General features: G+C 38.2%; 48 pseudogenes; all 48 read right to left on the bottom strand.

Moving 5' to 3' along the window:
• Window positions 1–47: 47 nt before the first annotated feature.
• Window positions 48–166, bottom strand: LOC124345946 (annotated as a pseudogene).
• A 284-nt stretch (window positions 167–450) lies between these two features.
• On the bottom strand, window positions 451–569 carry LOC124345772 (annotated as a pseudogene).
• Window positions 570–853: 284 nt separating this feature from the next.
• Window positions 854–971, bottom strand: LOC124346215 (annotated as a pseudogene).
• Window positions 972–1255: 284 nt separating this feature from the next.
• Window positions 1256–1374, bottom strand: LOC124345433 (annotated as a pseudogene).
• Window positions 1375–1658: 284 nt separating this feature from the next.
• Window positions 1659–1777, bottom strand: LOC124345945 (annotated as a pseudogene).
• Window positions 1778–2061: 284 nt separating this feature from the next.
• Window positions 2062–2180, bottom strand: LOC124345771 (annotated as a pseudogene).
• Window positions 2181–2464: 284 nt separating this feature from the next.
• Window positions 2465–2582, bottom strand: LOC124346214 (annotated as a pseudogene).
• Window positions 2583–2866: 284 nt separating this feature from the next.
• Window positions 2867–2985, bottom strand: LOC124345770 (annotated as a pseudogene).
• A 284-nt stretch (window positions 2986–3269) lies between these two features.
• Window positions 3270–3387, bottom strand: LOC124346213 (annotated as a pseudogene).
• A 284-nt stretch (window positions 3388–3671) lies between these two features.
• Window positions 3672–3790, bottom strand: LOC124345123 (annotated as a pseudogene).
• Window positions 3791–4074: 284 nt separating this feature from the next.
• Window positions 4075–4193, bottom strand: LOC124345122 (annotated as a pseudogene).
• A 284-nt stretch (window positions 4194–4477) lies between these two features.
• Window positions 4478–4596, bottom strand: LOC124345890 (annotated as a pseudogene).
• A 284-nt stretch (window positions 4597–4880) lies between these two features.
• LOC124345121 lies at window positions 4881–4999 on the bottom strand (annotated as a pseudogene).
• Window positions 5000–5283: 284 nt separating this feature from the next.
• LOC124345120 lies at window positions 5284–5402 on the bottom strand (annotated as a pseudogene).
• Window positions 5403–5686: 284 nt separating this feature from the next.
• On the bottom strand, window positions 5687–5805 carry LOC124345889 (annotated as a pseudogene).
• A 284-nt stretch (window positions 5806–6089) lies between these two features.
• LOC124346212 lies at window positions 6090–6207 on the bottom strand (annotated as a pseudogene).
• Window positions 6208–6491: 284 nt separating this feature from the next.
• On the bottom strand, window positions 6492–6610 carry LOC124345119 (annotated as a pseudogene).
• A 284-nt stretch (window positions 6611–6894) lies between these two features.
• Window positions 6895–7013, bottom strand: LOC124345118 (annotated as a pseudogene).
• Window positions 7014–7297: 284 nt separating this feature from the next.
• On the bottom strand, window positions 7298–7416 carry LOC124345888 (annotated as a pseudogene).
• Window positions 7417–7700: 284 nt separating this feature from the next.
• On the bottom strand, window positions 7701–7819 carry LOC124345117 (annotated as a pseudogene).
• Window positions 7820–8103: 284 nt separating this feature from the next.
• Window positions 8104–8222, bottom strand: LOC124345432 (annotated as a pseudogene).
• A 284-nt stretch (window positions 8223–8506) lies between these two features.
• LOC124345431 lies at window positions 8507–8625 on the bottom strand (annotated as a pseudogene).
• A 284-nt stretch (window positions 8626–8909) lies between these two features.
• LOC124345116 lies at window positions 8910–9028 on the bottom strand (annotated as a pseudogene).
• A 284-nt stretch (window positions 9029–9312) lies between these two features.
• Window positions 9313–9431, bottom strand: LOC124345113 (annotated as a pseudogene).
• Window positions 9432–9715: 284 nt separating this feature from the next.
• Window positions 9716–9834, bottom strand: LOC124345768 (annotated as a pseudogene).
• Window positions 9835–10118: 284 nt separating this feature from the next.
• Window positions 10119–10237, bottom strand: LOC124345767 (annotated as a pseudogene).
• Window positions 10238–10521: 284 nt separating this feature from the next.
• LOC124346211 lies at window positions 10522–10639 on the bottom strand (annotated as a pseudogene).
• A 284-nt stretch (window positions 10640–10923) lies between these two features.
• LOC124345112 lies at window positions 10924–11042 on the bottom strand (annotated as a pseudogene).
• Window positions 11043–11326: 284 nt separating this feature from the next.
• LOC124345111 lies at window positions 11327–11445 on the bottom strand (annotated as a pseudogene).
• A 284-nt stretch (window positions 11446–11729) lies between these two features.
• LOC124345887 lies at window positions 11730–11848 on the bottom strand (annotated as a pseudogene).
• Window positions 11849–12132: 284 nt separating this feature from the next.
• On the bottom strand, window positions 12133–12251 carry LOC124345110 (annotated as a pseudogene).
• A 284-nt stretch (window positions 12252–12535) lies between these two features.
• On the bottom strand, window positions 12536–12654 carry LOC124345109 (annotated as a pseudogene).
• Window positions 12655–12938: 284 nt separating this feature from the next.
• Window positions 12939–13057, bottom strand: LOC124345108 (annotated as a pseudogene).
• Window positions 13058–13341: 284 nt separating this feature from the next.
• On the bottom strand, window positions 13342–13460 carry LOC124345886 (annotated as a pseudogene).
• A 284-nt stretch (window positions 13461–13744) lies between these two features.
• On the bottom strand, window positions 13745–13863 carry LOC124345107 (annotated as a pseudogene).
• A 284-nt stretch (window positions 13864–14147) lies between these two features.
• LOC124345550 lies at window positions 14148–14266 on the bottom strand (annotated as a pseudogene).
• Window positions 14267–14550: 284 nt separating this feature from the next.
• LOC124345106 lies at window positions 14551–14669 on the bottom strand (annotated as a pseudogene).
• A 284-nt stretch (window positions 14670–14953) lies between these two features.
• Window positions 14954–15072, bottom strand: LOC124345105 (annotated as a pseudogene).
• Window positions 15073–15356: 284 nt separating this feature from the next.
• On the bottom strand, window positions 15357–15475 carry LOC124345104 (annotated as a pseudogene).
• Window positions 15476–15759: 284 nt separating this feature from the next.
• On the bottom strand, window positions 15760–15878 carry LOC124345874 (annotated as a pseudogene).
• A 284-nt stretch (window positions 15879–16162) lies between these two features.
• On the bottom strand, window positions 16163–16281 carry LOC124346140 (annotated as a pseudogene).
• Window positions 16282–16565: 284 nt separating this feature from the next.
• Window positions 16566–16684, bottom strand: LOC124345997 (annotated as a pseudogene).
• Window positions 16685–16968: 284 nt separating this feature from the next.
• LOC124345873 lies at window positions 16969–17087 on the bottom strand (annotated as a pseudogene).
• A 284-nt stretch (window positions 17088–17371) lies between these two features.
• On the bottom strand, window positions 17372–17490 carry LOC124345871 (annotated as a pseudogene).
• A 284-nt stretch (window positions 17491–17774) lies between these two features.
• LOC124345870 lies at window positions 17775–17893 on the bottom strand (annotated as a pseudogene).
• A 284-nt stretch (window positions 17894–18177) lies between these two features.
• Window positions 18178–18296, bottom strand: LOC124345996 (annotated as a pseudogene).
• Window positions 18297–18580: 284 nt separating this feature from the next.
• LOC124345995 lies at window positions 18581–18699 on the bottom strand (annotated as a pseudogene).
• Window positions 18700–18983: 284 nt separating this feature from the next.
• LOC124345994 lies at window positions 18984–19102 on the bottom strand (annotated as a pseudogene).
• Between the last annotated feature and the right edge of the window lie 129 nt (window positions 19103–19231).

Genomic DNA, 19231 nt, shown 5'->3' with positions numbered 1-19231 from the left:
TTGAAAAAAAATTTCAAGAAATTTGTTATTGAAAACAAACTATTCATCGCCAACGACATTCCATATTCCCAAGCGGTCACCCTTCCAAGTACTAACGGGACTCGACGTAATTTAACTTCTGGGAGCTGAAGAGACCAGATGCGTTCTACGTGATATGGCCGTTGACATTCAAAAATGAAAATTTACCCTCCCAGTCCCAATGGATGAATAGAAAATCACTTCAAAGTGATAGAAATGTTTGTTCATTGAATTTGGACTGGTAACCATCGCGAATAAAAAAACGCGATAAACTTTGAAAAACTCTCAATGGAATTCATCCAGAATTATTCCTATAGATGAATTGAACCTATCCCTGTGTCATTGAAATTTTTGATCTACGAATTTGGACTGGTAACCATCGTGATTGAAAAAAAATTTCAAGAAATTTGTTATTGAAAACAAACTATTCATCGCCAACGACATTCCGTATTCCCAAGCGGTCACCCTTCCAAGTACTAACGGGACTCGACGTAACTTAACTTCTGGTAGCTGACGAGACCAGGTGCGTTCTACGTGATATGGCCGTTGACATTCAAAAATGAAAATTTACCCTCCCAGTCCCAATGGATGAATAGAAAATCACTTCAAAGTGATTGAAATGTTTGTTCATTGAATTCGGACTGGTAACCATCGCGAATAAAAAAACGCGATAAACTTTGAAAAACTCTCAATGGAATTCATCCAGAATCATTCCTATAGATGAATTGAACCTATCCCTGTGTCATTGAAATTTTTGATCGACGAATTTGGACTGGTAACCATCGTGATTGAAAAAAAATTTCAAGAAATTTGTTATTGAAAACAAACTATTCATCGCCAACGACATTCCATATTCCCAAGCGGTCACCCTTCCAAGTACTAAGGGGCCTGACGTAACTTAACTTCTGGGAGCTGACGAGACCAGGTGCGTTCTACGTGATATGGCCGTTGACATTCAAAAATGAAAATTTACCCTCCCAGTCCCAATGGATGAATAGAAAATCACTTCAAAGTGATTGAAATGTTTGTTCATTGAATTCGGACTGGTAACCATCGCGAATAAAAAAACGCGATAAACTTTGAAAAACTCTCAATGGAATTCATCCAGAATCATTCCTATAGATGAATTGAACCTATCCCTGTGTCATTGAAATTTTTGATCGACGAATTTGGACTGGTAACCATCGTGATTGAAAAAAAATTTCAAGAAATTTGTTATTGAAAACAAACTATTCATCGCCAACGACATTCCATATTCCCAAGCGGTCACCCTTCCAAGTACTAACGGGACTCGACGTAACTTAACTTCTGGGAGCTGACGAGACCAGGTGCGTTCTACGTGATATGGCCGTTGACATTCAAAAATGAAAATTTACCCTCCCAGTCCCAATGGATGAATAGAAAATCACTTCAAAGTGATTGAAATGTTTGTTCATTGAATTCGGACTGGTAACCATCGCGAATAAAAAAACGCGATAAACTTTGAAAAACTCTCAATGGAATTCATCCAGAATCATTCCTATAGATGAATTGAACCTATCCCTGTGTCATTGAAATTTTTGATCGACGAATTTGGACTGGTAACCATCGTGATTGAAAAAAAATTTCAAGAAATTTGTTATTGAAAACAAACTATTCATCGCCAACGACATTCCATATTCCCAAGCGGTCACCCTTCCAAGTACTAACGGGACTCGACGTAATTTAACTTCTGGGAGCTGAAGAGACCAGATGCGTTCTACGTGATATGGCCGTTGACATTCAAAAATGAAAATTTACCCTCCCAGTCCCAATGGATGAATAGAAAATCACTTCAAAGTGATAGAAATGTTTGTTCATTGAATTTGGACTGGTAACCATCGCGAATAAAAAAACGCGATAAACTTTGAAAAACTCTCAATGGAATTCATCCAGAGTTATTCCTATAGATGAATTGAACCTATCCCTGTGTCATTGAAATTTTTGATCTACGAATTTGGACTGGTAACCATCGTGATTGAAAAAAAATTTCAAGAAATTTGTTATTGAAAACAAACTATTCATCGCCAACGACATTCCGTATTCCCAAGCGGTCACCCTTCCAAGTACTAACGGGACTCGACGTAACTTAACTTCTGGTAGCTGACGAGACCAGGTGCGTTCTACGTGATATGGCCGTTGACATTCAAAAATGAAAATTTACCCTCCCAGTCCCAATGGATGAATAGAAAATCACTTCAAAGTGATTGAAATGTTTGTTCATTGAATTCGGACTGGTAACCATCGCGAATAAAAAAACGCGATAAACTTTGAAAAACTCTCAATGGAATTCATCCAGAATCATTCCTATAGATGAATTGAACCTATCCCTGTGTCATTGAAATTTTTGATCGACGAATTTGGACTGGTAACCATCGTGATTGAAAAAAAATTTCAAGAAATTTGTTATTGAAAACAAACTATTCATCGCCAACGACATTCCATATTCCCAAGCGGTCACCCTTCCAAGTACTAAGGGGCCTGACGTAACTTAACTTCTGGGAGCTGACGAGACCAGGTGCGTTCTACGTGATATGGCCGTTGACATTCAAAAATGAAAATTTACCCTCCCAGTCCCAATGGATGAATAGAAAATCACTTCAAAGTGATTGAAATGTTTGTTCATTGAATTCGGACTGGTAACCATCGCGAATAAAAAAACGCGATAAACTTTGAAAAACTCTCAATGGAATTCATCCAGAATTATTCCTATAGATGAATTGAACCTATCCCTGTGTCATTGAAATTTTTGATCTACGAATTTGGACTGGTAACCATCGTGATTGAAAAAAAATTTCAAGAAATTTGTTATTGAAAACAAACTATTCATCGCCAACGACATTCCGTATTCCCAAGCGGTCACCCTTCCAAGTACTAACGGGACTCGACGTAACTTAACTTCTGGTAGCTGACGAGACCAGGTGCGTTCTACGTGATATGGCCGTTGACATTCAAAAATGAAAATTTACCCTCCCAGTCCCAATGGATGAATAGAAAATCACTTCAAAGTGATTGAAATGTTTGTTCATTGAATTCGGACTGGTAACCATCGCGAATAAAAAAACGCGATAAACTTTGAAAAACTCTCAATGGAATTCATCCAGAATCATTCCTATAGATGAATTGAACCTATCCCTGTGTCATTGAAATTTTTGATCGACGAATTTGGACTGGTAACCATCGTGATTGAAAAAAAATTTCAAGAAATTTGTTATTGAAAACAAACTATTCATCGCCAACGACATTCCATATTCCCAAGCGGTCACCCTTCCAAGTACTAAGGGGCCTGACGTAACTTAACTTCTGGGAGCTGACGAGACCAGGTGCGTTCTACGTGATATGGCCGTTGACATTCAAAAATGAAAATTTACCCTCCCAGTCCCAATGGATGAATAGAAAATCACTTCAAAGTGATTGAAATGTTTGTTCATTGAATTCGGACTGGTAACCATCGCGAATAAAAAAACGCGATAAACTTTGAAAAACTCTCAATGGAATTCATCCAGAATCATTCCTATAGATGAATTGGACCTATCCCTGTGTCATTGAAATTTTTGATCGACGAATTTGGACTGGTAACCATCGTGATTGAAAAAAAATTTCAAGAAATTTGTTATTGAAAACAAACTATTCATCGCCAACGACATTCCGTATTCCCAAGCGGTCACCCTTCCAAGTACTAACGGGACTCGACGTAACTTAACTTCTGGGAGCTGACGAGACCAGGTGCGTTCTACGTGATATGGCCGTTGACATTCAAAAATGAAAATTTACCCTCCCAGTCCCAATGGATGAATAGAAAATCACTTCAAAGTGATAGAAATGTTTGTTCATTGAATTTGGACTGGTAACCATCGCGAATAAAAAAACGCGATAAACTTTGAAAAACTCTCAATGGAATTCATCCAGAATCATTCCTATAGATGAATTGAACCTATCCCTGTGTCATTGAAATATTTGATCTACGAATTTGGACTGGTAACCATCGTGATTGAAAAAAAATTTCAAGAAATTTGTTATTGAAAACAAACTATTCATCGCCAACGACATTCCGTATTCCCAAGCGGTCACCCTTCCAAGTACTAACGGGACTCGACGTAACTTAACTTCTGGGAGCTGACGAGACCAGGTGCGTTCTACGTGATATGGCCGTTGACATTCAAAAATGAAAATTTACCCTCCCACACCCAATGGATGAATAGAAAATCACTTCAAAGTGATTGAAATGTTTGTTCATTGAATTCGGACTGGTAACCATCGCGAATAAAAAAACGCGATAAACTTTGAAAAACTCTCAATGGAATTCATCCAGAATCATTCCTATAGATGAATTGAACCTATCCCTGTGTCATTGAAATTTTTGATCGACGAATTTGGACTGGTAACCATCGTGATTGAAAAAAAATTTCAAGAAATTTGTTATTGAAAACAAACTATTCATCGCCACCGACATTCCATATTCCCAAGCGGTCACCCTTCCAAGTACTAACGGGACTCGACGTAACTTAACTTCTGGGAGCTGACGAGACCAGGTGCGTTCTACGTGATATGGCCGTTGACATTCAAAAATGAAAATTTACCCTCCCAGTCCCAATGGATGAATAGAAAATCACTTCAAAGTGATTGAAATGTTTGTTCATTGAATTCGGACTGGTAACCATCGCGAATAAAAAAACGCGATAAACTTTGAAAAACTCTCAATGGAATTCATCCAGAATCATTCCTATAGATGAATTGGACCTATCCCTGTGTCATTGAAATTTTTGATCGACGAATTTGGACTGGTAACCATCGTGATTGAAAAAAAATTTCAAGAAATTTGTTATTGAAAACAAACTATTCATCGCCAACGACATTCCGTATTCCCAAGCGGTCACCCTTCCAAGTACTAACGGGACTCGACGTAACTTAACTTCTGGGAGCTGACGAGACCAGGTGCGTTCTACGTGATATGGCCGTTGACATTCAAAAATGAAAATTTACCCTCCCAGTCCCAATGGATGAATAGAAAATCACTTCAAAGTGATTGAAATGTTTGTTCATTGAATTCGGACTGGTAACCATCGCGAATAAAAAAACGCGATAAACTTTGAAAAACTCTCAATGGAATTCATCCAGAATCATTCCTATAGATGAATTGGACCTATCCCTGTGTCATTGAAATTTTTGATCGACGAATTTGGACTGGTAACCATCGTGATTGAAAAAAAATTTCAAGAAATTTGTTATTGAAAACAAACTATTCATCGCCAACGACATTCCGTATTCCCAAGCGGTCACCCTTCCAAGTACTAACGGGACTCGACGTAACTTAACTTCTGGGAGCTGACGAGACCAGGTGCGTTCTACGTGATATGGCCGTTGACATTCAAAAATGAAAATTTACCCTCCCAGTCCCAATGGATGAATAGAAAATCACTTCAAAGTGATAGAAATGTTTGTTCATTGAATTTGGACTGGTAACCATCGCGAATAAAAAAACGCGATAAACTTTGAAAAACTCTCAATGGAATTCATCCAGAATCATTCCTATAGATGAATTGAACCTATCCCTGTGTCATTGAAATTTTTGATCGACGAATTTGGACTGGTAACCATCGTGATTGAAAAAAAATTTCAAGAAATTTGTTATTGAAAACAAACTATTCATCGCCACCGACATTCCATATTCCCAAGCGGTCACCCTTCCAAGTACTAACGGGACTCGACGTAACTTAACTTCTGGGAGCTGACGAGACCAGGTGCGTTCTACGTGATATGGCCGTTGACATTCAAAAATGAAAATTTACCCTCCCAGTCCCAATGGATGAATAGAAAATCACTTCAAAGTGATTGAAATGTTTGTTCATTGAATTCGGACTGGTAACCATCGCGAATAAAAAAACGCGATAAACTTTGAAAAACTCTCAATGGAATTCATCCAGAATCATTCCTATAGATGAATTGAACCTATCCCTGTGTCATTGAAATTTTTGATCGACGAATTTGGACTGGTAACCATCGTGATTGAAAAAAAATTTCAAGAAATTTGTTATTGAAAACAAACTATTCATCGCCAACGACATTCCATATTCCCAAGCGGTCACCCTTCCAAGTACTAAGGGGCCTGACGTAACTTAACTTCTGGGAGCTGACGAGACCAGGTGCGTTCTACGTGATATGGCCGTTGACATTCAAAAATGAAAATTTACCCTCCCAGTCCCAATGGATGAATAGAAAATCACTTCAAAGTGATTGAAATGTTTGTTCATTGAATTCGGACTGGTAACCATCGCGAATAAAAAAACGCGATAAACTTTGAAAAACTCTCAATGGAATTCATCCAGAATCATTCCTATAGATGAATTGGACCTATCCCTGTGTCATTGAAATTTTTGATCGACGAATTTGGACTGGTAACCATCGTGATTGAAAAAAAATTTCAAGAAATTTGTTATTGAAAACAAACTATTCATCGCCAACGACATTCCGTATTCCCAAGCGGTCACCCTTCCAAGTACTAACGGGACTCGACGTAACTTAACTTCTGGGAGCTGACGAGACCAGGTGCGTTCTACGTGATATGGCCGTTGACATTCAAAAATGAAAATTTACCCTCCCAGTCCCAATGGATGAATAGAAAATCACTTCAAAGTGATAGAAATGTTTGTTCATTGAATTTGGACTGGTAACCATCGCGAATAAAAAAACGCGATAAACTTTGAAAAACTCTCAATGGAATTCATCCAGAATCATTCCTATAGATGAATTGAACCTATCCCTGTGTCATTGAAATATTTGATCTACGAATTTGGACTGGTAACCATCGTGATTGAAAAAAAATTTCAAGAAATTTGTTATTGAAAACAAACTATTCATCGCCAACGACATTCCGTATTCCCAAGCGGTCACCCTTCCAAGTACTAACGGGACTCGACGTAACTTAACTTCTGGGAGCTGACGAGACCAGGTGCGTTCTACGTGATATGGCCGTTGACATTCAAAAATGAAAATTTACCCTCCCACACCCAATGGATGAATAGAAAATCACTTCAAAGTGATTGAAATGTTTGTTCATTGAATTCGGACTGGTAACCATCGCGAATAAAAAAACGCGATAAACTTTGAAAAACTCTCAATGGAATTCATCCAGAATCATTCCTATAGATGAATTGAACCTATCCCTGTGTCATTGAAATTTTTGATCGACGAATTTGGACTGGTAACCATCGTGATTGAAAAAAAATTTCAAGAAATTTGTTATTGAAAACAAACTATTCATCGCCACCGACATTCCATATTCCCAAGCGGTCACCCTTCCAAGTACTAACGGGACTCGACGTAACTTAACTTCTGGGAGCTGACGAGACCAGGTGCGTTCTACGTGATATGGCCGTTGACATTCAAAAATGAAAATTTACCCTCCCAGTCCCAATGGATGAATAGAAAATCACTTCAAAGTGATTGAAATGTTTGTTCATTGAATTCGGACTGGTAACCATCGCGAATAAAAAAACGCGATAAACTTTGAAAAACTCTCAATGGAATTCATCCAGAATCATTCCTATAGATGAATTGAACCTATCCCTGTGTCATTGAAATTTTTGATCTACGAATTTGGACTGGTAACCATTGTGATTGAAAAAAAATTTCAAGACATTTGTTATTGAAAACAAACTATTCATCGCCAACGACATTCCGTATTCCCAAGCGGTCACCCTTCCAAGTACTAACGGGACTCGACGTAACTTAACTTCTGGGAGCTGACGAGACCAGGTGCGTTCTACGTGATATGGCCGTTGACATTCAAAAATGAAAATTTACCCTCCCACACCCAATGGATGAATAGAAAATCACTTCAAAGTGAATGAAATGTTTGTTCATTGAATTCGGACTGGTAACCATCGCGAATAAAAAAACGCGATAAACTTTGAAAAACTCTCAATGGAATTCATCCAGAATCATTCCTATAGATGAATTGAACCTATCCCTGTGTCATTGAAATTTTTGATCGACGAATTTGGACTGGTAACCATCGTGATTGAAAAAAAATTTCAAGAAATTTGTTATTGAAAACAAACTATTCATCGCCAACGACATTCCATATTCCCAAGCGGTCACCCTTCCAAGTACTAACGGGACTCGACGTAACTTAACTTCTGGGAGCTGACGAGACCAGGTGCGTTCTACGTGATATGGCCGTTGACATTCAAAAATGAAAATTTACCCTCCCAGTCCCAATGGATGAATAGAAAATCACTTCAAAGTGATTGAAATGTTTGTTCATTGAATTCGGACTGGTAACCATCGCGAATAAAAAAACGCGATAAACTTTGAAAAACTCTCAATGGAATTCATCCAGAATCATTCCTATAGATGAATTGGACCTATCCCTGTGTCATTGAAATTTTTGATCGACGAATTTGGACTGGTAACCATCGTGATTGAAAAAAAATTTCAAGAAAATTGTTATTGAAAACAAACTATTCATCGCCAACGACATTCCATATTCCCAAGCGGTCACCCTTCCAAGTACTAACGGGACTCGACGTAACTTAACTTCTGGGAGCTGACGAGACCAGGTGCGTTCTACGTGATATGGCCGTTGACATTCAAAAATGAAAATTTACCCTCCCAGTCCCAATGGATGAATAGAAAATCACTTCAAAGTGATTGAAATGTTTGTTCATTGAATTCGGACTGGTAACCATCGCGAATAAAAAAACGCGATAAACTTTGAAAAACTCTCAATGGAATTTATCCAGAATCATTCCTATAGATGAATTGGACCTATCCCTGTGTCATTGAAATTTTTGATCGACGAATTTGGACTGGTAACCATCGTGATTGAAAAAAAAATTCAAGAAATTTGTTATTGAAAACAAACTATTCATCGCCAACGACATTCCGTATTCCCAAGCGGTCACCCTTCCAAGTACTAACGGGACTCGACGTAACTTAACTTCTGGGAGCTGACGAGACCAGGTGCGTTCTACGTGATATGGCCGTTGACATTCAAAAATGAAAATTTACCCTCCCAGTCCCAATGGATGAATAGAAAATCACTTCAAAGTGATAGAAATGTTTGTTCATTGAATTTGGACTGGTAACCATCGCGAATAAAAAAACGCGATAAACTTTGAAAAACTCTCAATGGAATTCATCCAGAATTATTCCTATAGATGAATTGGACCTATCCCTGTGTCATTGAAATTTTTGATCGACGAATTTGGACTGGTAACCATCGTGATTGAAAAAAAAATTCAAGAAATTTGTTATTGAAAACAAACTATTCATCGCCAACGACATTCCGTATTCCCAAGCGGTCACCCTTCCAAGTACTAACGGGACTCGACGTAACTTAACTTCTGGGAGCTGACGAGACCAGGTGCGTTCTACGTGATATGGCCGTTGACATTCAAAAATGAAAATTTACCCTCCCAGTCCCAATGGATGAATAGAAAATCACTTCAAAGTGATAGAAATGTTTGTTCATTGAATTTGGACTGGTAACCATCGCGAATAAAAAAACGCGATAAACTTTGAAAAACTCTCAATGGAATTCATCCAGAATTATTCCTATAGATGAATTGAACCTATCCCTGTGTCATTGAAATTTTTGATCTACGAATTTGGACTGGTAACCATCGTGATTGAAAAAAAATTTCAAGAAATTTGTTATTGAAAACAAACTATTCATCGCCAACGACATTCCGTATTCCCAAGCGGTCACCCTTCCAAGTACTAACGGGACTCGACGTAACTTAACTTCTGGTAGCTGACGAGACCAGGTGCGTTCTACGTGATATGGCCGTTGACATTCAAAAATGAAAATTTACCCTCCCAGTCCCAATGGATGAATAGAAAATCACTTCAAAGTGATTGAAATGTTTGTTCATTGAATTCGGACTGGTAACCATCGCGAATAAAAAAACGCGATAAACTTTGAAAAACTCTCAATGGAATTCATCCAGAATTATTCCTATAGATGAATTGAACCTATCCCTGTGTCATTGAAATTTTTGATCTACGAATTTGGACTGGTAACCATCGTGATTGAAAAAAAATTTCAAGAAATTTGTTATTGAAAACAAACTATTCATCGCCAACGACATTCCGTATTCCCAAGCGGTCACCCTTCCAAGTACTAACGGGACTCGACGTAACTTAACTTCTGGTAGCTGACGAGACCAGGTGCGTTCTACGTGATATGGCCGTTGACATTCAAAAATGAAAATTTACCCTCCCAGTCCCAATGGATGAATAGAAAATCACTTCAAAGTGATTGAAATGTTTGTTCATTGAATTCGGACTGGTAACCATCGCGAATAAAAAAACGCGATAAACTTTGAAAAACTCTCAATGGAATTCATCCAGAATCATTCCTATAGATGAATTGAACCTATCCCTGTGTCATTGAAATTTTTGATCGACGAATTTGGACTGGTAACCATCGTGATTGAAAAAAAATTTCAAGAAATTTGTTATTGAAAACAAACTATTCATCGCCAACGACATTCCATATTCCCAAGCGGTCACCCTTCCAAGTACTAAGGGGCCTGACGTAACTTAACTTCTGGGAGCTGACGAGACCAGGTGCGTTCTACGTGATATGGCCGTTGACATTCAAAAATGAAAATTTAGCCTCCCAGTCCCAATGGATGAATAGAAAATCACTTCAAAGTGATTGAAATGTTTGTTCATTGAATTCGGACTGGTAACCATCGCGAATAAAAAAACGCGATAAACTTTGAAAAACTCTCAATGGAATTCATCCAGAATCATTCCTATAGATGAATTGGACCTATCCCTGTGTCATTGAAATTTTTGATCGACGAATTTGGACTGGTAACCATCGTGATTGAAAAAAAAATTCAAGAAATTTGTTATTGAAAACAAACTATTCATCGCCAACGACATTCCGTATTCCCAAGCGGTCACCCTTCCAAGTACTAACGGGACTCGACGTAACTTAACTTCTGGGAGCTGACGAGACCAGGTGCGTTCTACGTGATATGGCCGTTGACATTCAAAAATGAAAATTTACCCTCCCAGTCCCAATGGATGAATAGAAAATCACTTCAAAGTGATAGAAATGTTTGTTCATTGAATTTGGACTGGTAACCATCGCGAATAAAAAAACGCGATAAACTTTGAAAAACTCTCAATGGAATTCATCCAGAATCATTCCTATAGATGAATTGAACCTATCCCTGTGTCATTGAAATATTTGATCTACGAATTTGGACTGGTAACCATCGTGATTGAAAAAAAATTTCAAGAAATTTGTTATTGAAAACAAACTATTCATCGCCAACGACATTCCGTATTCCCAAGCGGTCACCCTTCCAAGTACTAACGGGACTCGACGTAACTTAACTTCTGGGAGCTGACGAGACCAGGTGCGTTCTACGTGATATGGCCGTTGACATTCAAAAATGAAAATTTACCCTCCCACACCCAATGGATGAATAGAAAATCACTTCAAAGTGATTGAAATGTTTGTTCATTGAATTCGGACTGGTAACCATCGCGAATAAAAAAACGCGATAAACTTTGAAAAACTCTCAATGGAATTCATCCAGAATCATTCCTATAGATGAATTGAACCTATCCCTGTGTCATTGAAATTTTTGATCGACGAATTTGGACTGGTAACCATCGTGATTGAAAAAAAATTTCAAGAAATTTGTTATTGAAAACAAACTATTCATCGCCACCGACATTCCATATTCCCAAGCGGTCACCCTTCCAAGTACTAACGGGACTCGACGTAACTTAACTTCTGGGAGCTGACGAGACCAGGTGCGTTCTACGTGATATGGCCGTTGACATTCAAAAATGAAAATTTACCCTCCCAGTCCCAATGGATGAATAGAAAATCACGTCAAAGTGATTGAAATGTTTGTTCATTGAATTCGGACTGGTAACCATCGCGAATAAAAAAACGCGATAAACTTTGAAAAACTCTCAATGGAATTCATCCAGAATCATTCCTATAGATGAATTGAACCTATCCCTGTGTCATTGAAATTTTTGATCTACGAATTTGGACTGGTAACCATTGTGATTGAAAAAAAATTTCAAGACATTTGTTATTGAAAACAAACTATTCATCGCCAACGACATTCCGTATTCCCAAGCGGTCACCCTTCCAAGTACTAACGGGACTCGACGTAACTTAACTTCTGGGAGCTGACGAGACCAGGTGCGTTCTACGTGATATGGCCGTTGACATTCAAAAATGAAAATTTACCCTCCCACACCCAATGGATGAATAGAAAATCACTTCAAAGTGAATGAAATGTTTGTTCATTGAATTCGGACTGGTAACCATCGCGAATAAAAAAACGCGATAAACTTTGAAAAACTCTCAATGGAATTCATCCAGAATCATTCCTATAGATGAATTGAACCTATCCCTGTGTCATTGAAATTTTTGATCGACGAATTTGGACTGGTAACCATCGTGATTGAAAAAAAATTTCAAGAAATTTGTTATTGAAAACAAACTATTCATCGCCAACGACATTCCGTATTCCCAAGCGGTCACCCTTCCAAGTACTAACGGGACTCGACGTAACTTAACTTCTGGGAGCTGACGAGACCAGGTGCGTTCTACGTGATATGGCCGTTGACATTCAAAAATGAAAATTTACCCTCCCAGTCCCAATGGATGAATAGAAAATCACTTCAAAGTGATTGAAATGTTTGTTCATTGAATTTGGACTGGTAACCATCGCGAATAAAAAAACGCGATAAACTTTGAAAAACTCTCAATGGAATTCATCCAGAATCATTCCTATAGATGAATTGAACCTATCCCTGTGTCATTGAAATATTTGATCTACGAATTTGGACTGGTAACCATCGTGATTGAAAAAAAATTTCAAGAAATTTGTTATTGAAAACAAACTATTCATCGCCAACGACATTCCGTATTCCCAAGCGGTCACCCTTCCAAGTACTAACGGGACTCGACGTAACTTAACTTCTGGGAGCTGACGAGACCAGGTGCGTTCTACGTGATATGGCCGTTGACATTCAAAAATGAAAATTTACCCTCCCACACCCAATGGATGAATAGAAAATCACTTCAAAGTGATTGAAATGTTTGTTCATTGAATTCGGACTGGTAACCATCGCGAATAAAAAAACGCGATAAACTTTGAAAAACTCTCAATGGAATTCATCCAGAATCATTCCTATAGATGAATTGAACCTATCCCTGTGTCATTGAAATTTTTGATCGACGAATTTGGACTGGTAACCATCGTGATTGAAAAAAAATTTCAAGAAATTTGTTATTGAAAACAAACTATTCATCGCCACCGACATTCCATATTCCCAAGCGGTCACCCTTCCAAGTACTAACGGGACTCGACGTAACTTAACTTCTGGGAGCTGACGAGACCAGGTGCGTTCTACGTGATATGGCCGTTGACATTCAAAAATGAAAATTTACCCTCCCAGTCCCAATGGATGAATAGAAAATCACTTCAAAGTGATTGAAATGTTTGTTCATTGAATTCGGACTGGTAACCATCGCGAATAAAAAAACGCGATAAACTTTGAAAAACTCTCAATGGAATTCATCCAGAATCATTCCTATAGATGAATTGAACCTATCCCTGTGTCATTGAAATTTTTGATCTACGAATTTGGACTGGTAACCATTGTGATTGAAAAAAAATTTCAAGACATTTGTTATTGAAAACAAACTATTCATCGCCAACGACATTCCGTATTCCCAAGCGGTCACCCTTCCAAGTACTAACGGGACTCGACGTAACTTAACTTCTGGGAGCTGACGAGACCAGGTGCGTTCTACGTGATATGGCCGTTGACATTCAAAAATGAAAATTTACCCTCCCACACCCAATGGATGAATAGAAAATCACTTCAAAGTGAATGAAATGTTTGTTCATTGAATTCGGACTGGTAACCATCGCGAATAAAAAAACGCGATAAACTTTGAAAAACTCTCAATGGAATTCATCCAGAATCATTCCTATAGATGAATTGAACCTATCCCTGTGTCATTGAAATTTTTGATCGACGAATTTGGACTGGTAACCATCGTGATTGAAAAAAAATTTCAAGAAATTTGTTATTGAAAACAAACTATTCATCGCCAACGACATTCCGTATTCCCAAGCGGTCACCCTTCCAAGTACTAACGGGATTCGACGTAACTTAACTTCTGGGAGCTGACGAGACCAGGTGCGTTCTACGTGATATGGCCGTTGACATTCAAAAATGAAAATTTACCCTCCCAGTCCCAATGGATGAATAGAAAATCACTTCAAAGTGATTGAAATGTTTGTTCATTGAATTCGGACTGGTAACCATCGCGAATAAAAAAACGCGATAAACTTTGAAAAACTCTCAATGGAATTCATCCAGAATCATTCCTATAGATGAATTGAACCTATCCCTGTGTCATTGAAATTTTTGATCGACGAATTTGGACTGGTAACCATTGTGATTGAAAAAAAATTTCAAGAAATTTGTTATTGAAAACAAACTATTCATCGCCAACGACATTCCGTATTCCCAAGCGGTCACCCTTCCAAGTACTAACGGGACTCGACGTAACTTAACTTCTGGGAGCTGACGAGACCAGGTGCGTTCTACGTGATATGGCCGTTGACATTCAAAAATGAAAATTTACCCTCCCAGTCCCAATGGATGAATAGAAAATCACTTCAAAGTGATTGAAATGTTTGTTCATTGAATTCGGACTGGTAACCATCGCGAATAAAAAAACGCGATAAACTTTGAAAAACTCTCAATGGAATTCATCCAGAATCATTCCTATAGATGAATTGAACCTATCCCTGTGTCATTGAAATTTTTGATCTACGAATTTGGACTGGTAACCATTGTGATTGAAAAAAAATTTCAAGACATTTGTTATTGAAAACAAACTATTCATCGCCAACGACATTCCGTATTCCCAAGCGGTCACCCTTCCAAGTACTAACGGGACTCGACGTAACTTAACTTCTGGGAGCTGACGAGACCAGGTGCGTTCTACGTGATATGGCCGTTGACATTCAAAAATGAAAATTTACCCTCCCAGTCCCAATGGATGAATAGAAAATCACTTCAAAGTGATTGAAATGTTTGTTCATTGAATTCGGACTGGTAACCATCGCGAATAAAAAAACGCGATAAACTTTGAAAAACTCTCAATGGAATTCATCCAGAATCATTCCTATAGATGAATTGAACCTATCCCTGTGTCATTGAAATTTTTGATCTACGAATTTGGACTGGTAACCATCGTGATTGAAAAAAAATTTCAAGAAATTTGTTATTGAAAACAAACTATTCATCGCCAACGACATTCCGTATTCCCAAGCGGTCACCCTTCCAAGTACTAACGGGACTCGACGTAACTTAACTTCTGGGAGCTGACGAGACCAGGTGCGTTCTACGTGATATGGCCGTTGACATTCAAAAATGAAAATTTACCCTCCCAGTCCCAATGGATGAATAGAAAATCACTTCAAAGTGATTGAAATGTTTGTTCATTGAATTCGGACTGGTAACCATCGCGAATAAAAAAACAGGATAAACTTTGAAAAACTCTCAATGGAATTCATCCAGAATCATTCCTATAGATGAATTGAACCTATCCCTGTGTCATTGAAATTTTTGATCGACGAATTTGGACTGGTAACCATCGTGATTGAAAAAAAATTTCAAGAAATTTGTTATTGAAAACAAACTATTCATCGCCAACGACATTCCGTATTCCCAAGCGGTCACCCTTCCAAGTGCTAACGGGACTCGACGTAACTTAACTTCTGGGAGCTGACGAGACCAGGTGCGTTCTACGTGATATGGCCGTTGACATTCAACAATGAAAATTTACCCTCCCAGTCCCAATGGATGAATAGAAAATCACTTCAAAGTGATTGAAATGTTTGTTCATTGAATTTGGACTGGTAACCATCGCGAATAAAAAAACGCGATAAACTTTGAAAAACTCTCAATGGAATTCATCCAGAATCATTCCTATAGATGAATTGAACCTATCCCTGTGTCATTGAAATTTTTGATCTACGAATTTGGACTGGTAACCATCGTGATTGAAAAAAAATTTCAAGAAATTTGTTATTGAAAACAAACTATTCATCGCCAACGACATTCCGTATTCCCAAGCGGTCACCCTTCCAAGTGCTAACGGGACTCGACGTAACTTAACTTTTGGGAGCTGACGAGACCAGGTGCGTTCTATGTGATATGGCCGTTGACATTCAAAAATGAAAATTTATCCTCCAAGTCCAAATGGATGAATAGAAAATCACTTCAAAGTGATTGAAATGTTTGTTCATTGAATTTGGACTGGTAACCATCGCGAATAAAAAAACGCGATAAACTTTGAAAAACTCTCAATGGAATTCATCCAGAATCATTCCTATAGATGAATTGAACCTATCCCTGTGTCATTGAAATTTTTGATCTACGAATTTGGACTGGTAACCATCGTGATTGAAAAAAAATTTCAAGAAATTTGTTATTGAAAACAAACTATTCATCGCCAACGACATTCCGTATTCCCAAGCGGTCACCCTTCCAAGTGCTAACGGGACTCGACGTAACTTAACTTCTGGGAGCTGACGAGACCAGGTGCGTTCTATGTGATATGGCCGTTGACATTCAAAAATGAAAATTTACCCTCCCAGTCCAAATGGATGAATAGAAAATCACTTCAAAGTGATTGAAATGTTTGTTCATTGAATTTGGACTGGTAACCATCGCGAATAAAAAAACGCGATAAACTTTGAAAAACTCTCAATGGAATTCATCCAGAATCATTCCTATAGATGAATTGAACCTATCCCTGTGTCATTGAAATTTTTGATCGACGAATTTGGACTGGTAACCATCGTGATTGAAAAAAAATTTCAAGAAATTTGTTATTGAAAACAAACTATTCATCGCCAACGACATTCCGTATTCCCAAGCGGTCACCCTTCCAAGTGCTAACGGGACTCGACGTAACTTAACTTCTGGGAGCTGACGAGACCAGGTGCGTTCTACGTGATATGGCCGTTGACATTCAAAAATGAAAATTTACCCTCCCAGTCCCAATGGATGAATAGAAAATCACTTCAAAGTGATTGAAATGTTTGTTCATTGAATTTGGACTGGTAACCATCGCGAATAAAAAAACGCGATAAACTTTGAAAAACTCTCAATGGAATTCATCCAGAATCATTCCTATAGATGAATTGAACCTATCCCTGTGTCATTGAAATTTTTGATCGACGAATTTGGACTGGTAACCATCGTGATTGAAAAAAAATTTCAAGAAATTTGTTATTGAAAACAAACTATTCATCGCCAACGACATTCCGTATTCCCAAGCGGTCACCCTTCCAAGTGCTAACGGGACTCGACGTAACTTAACTTCTGGGAGCTGACGAGACCAGGTGCGTTCTACGTGATATGGCCGTTGACATTCAAAAATGAAAATTTACCCTCCCAGTCCCAATGGATGAATAGAAAATCACTTCAAAGTGATTGAAATGTTTGTTCATTGAATTTGGACTGGTAACCATCGCGAATAAAAAAACGCGATAAACTTTGAAAAACTCTCAATGGAATTCATCCAGAATCATTCCTATAGATGAATTGAACCTATCCCTGTGTCATTGAAATTTTTGATCTACGAATTTGGACTGGTAACCATCGTGATTGAAAAAAAATTTCAAGAAATTTGTTATTGAAAACAAACTATTCATCGCCAACGACATTCCGTATTCCCAAGCGGTCACCCTTCCAAGTGCTAACGGGACTCGACGTAACTTAACTTCTGGGAGCTGACGAGACCAGGTGCGTTCTACGTGATATGGCCGTTGACATTCAAAAATGAAAATTTACCCTCCCAGTCCCAATGGATGAATAGAAAATCACTTCAAAGTGATTGAAATGTTTGTTCATTGAATTTGGACTGGTAACCATCGCGAATAAAAAAACGCGATAAACTTTGAAAAACTCTCAATGGAATTCATCCAGAATCATTCCTATAGATGAATTGAACCTATCCCTGTGTCATTGAAATTTTTGATCTACGAATTTGGACTGGTAACCATCGTGATTGAAAAAAAATTTCAAGAAATTTGTTATTGAAAACAAACTATTCATCGCCAACGACATTCCGTATTCCCAAGCGGTCACCCTTCCAAGTGCTAACGGGACTCGACGTAACTTAACTTCTGGGAGCTGACGAGACCAGGTGCGTTCTATGTGATATGGCCGTTGACATTCAAAAATGAAAATTTACCCTCCCAGTCCAAATGGATGAATAGAAAATCACTTCAAAGTGATTGAAATGTTTGTTCATTGAATTTGGACTGGTAACCATCGCGAATAAAAAAACGCGATAAACTTTGAAAAACTCTCAATGGAATTCATCCAGAATCATTCCTATAGATGAATTGAACCTATCCCTGTGTCATTGAAATTTTTGATCGACGAATTTGGACTGGTAACCATCGTGATTGAAAAAAAATTTCAAGAAATTTGTTATTGAAAACAAACTATTCATCGCCAACGACATTCCGTATTCCCAAGCGGTCACCCTTCCAAGTGCTAACGGGACTCGACGTAACTTAACTTCTGGGAGCTGACGAGACCAGGTGCGTTCTATGTGATATGGCCGTTGACATTCAAAAATGAAAATTTACCCTCCCAGTCCAAATGGATGAATAGAAAATCACTTCAAAGTGATTGAAATGTTTGTTCATTGAATTTGGACTGGTAACCATCGCGAATAAAAAAACGCGATAAACTTTGAAAAACTCTCAATGGAATTCATCCAGAATCATTCCTATAGATGAATTGAACCTATCCCTGTGTCATTGAAATTTTTGATCGACGAATTTGGACTGGTAACCATCGTGATTGAAAAAAAATTTCAAGAAATTTGTTATTGAAAACAAACTATTCATCGCCAACGACATTCCGTATTCCCAAGCGGTCACCCTTCCAAGTGCTAACGGGACTCGACGTAACTTAACTTCTGGGAGCTGACGAGACCAGGTGCGTTCTATGTGATATGGCCGTTGACATTCAAAAATGAAAATTTACCCTCCCAGTCCAAATGGATGAATAGAAAATCACTTCAAAGTGATTGAAATGTTTGTTCATTGAATTTGGACTGGTAACCATCGCGAATAAAAAAACGCGATAAACTTTG

Source organism: Daphnia pulicaria, chromosome 6 (assembly GCF_021234035.1).
Source record: "Daphnia pulicaria isolate SC F1-1A chromosome 6, SC_F0-13Bv2, whole genome shotgun sequence".
Lineage (NCBI taxonomy): Eukaryota > Metazoa > Arthropoda > Branchiopoda > Diplostraca > Daphniidae > Daphnia > Daphnia pulicaria.
This window is presented reverse-complemented; position numbering and strand designations above follow the sequence as displayed.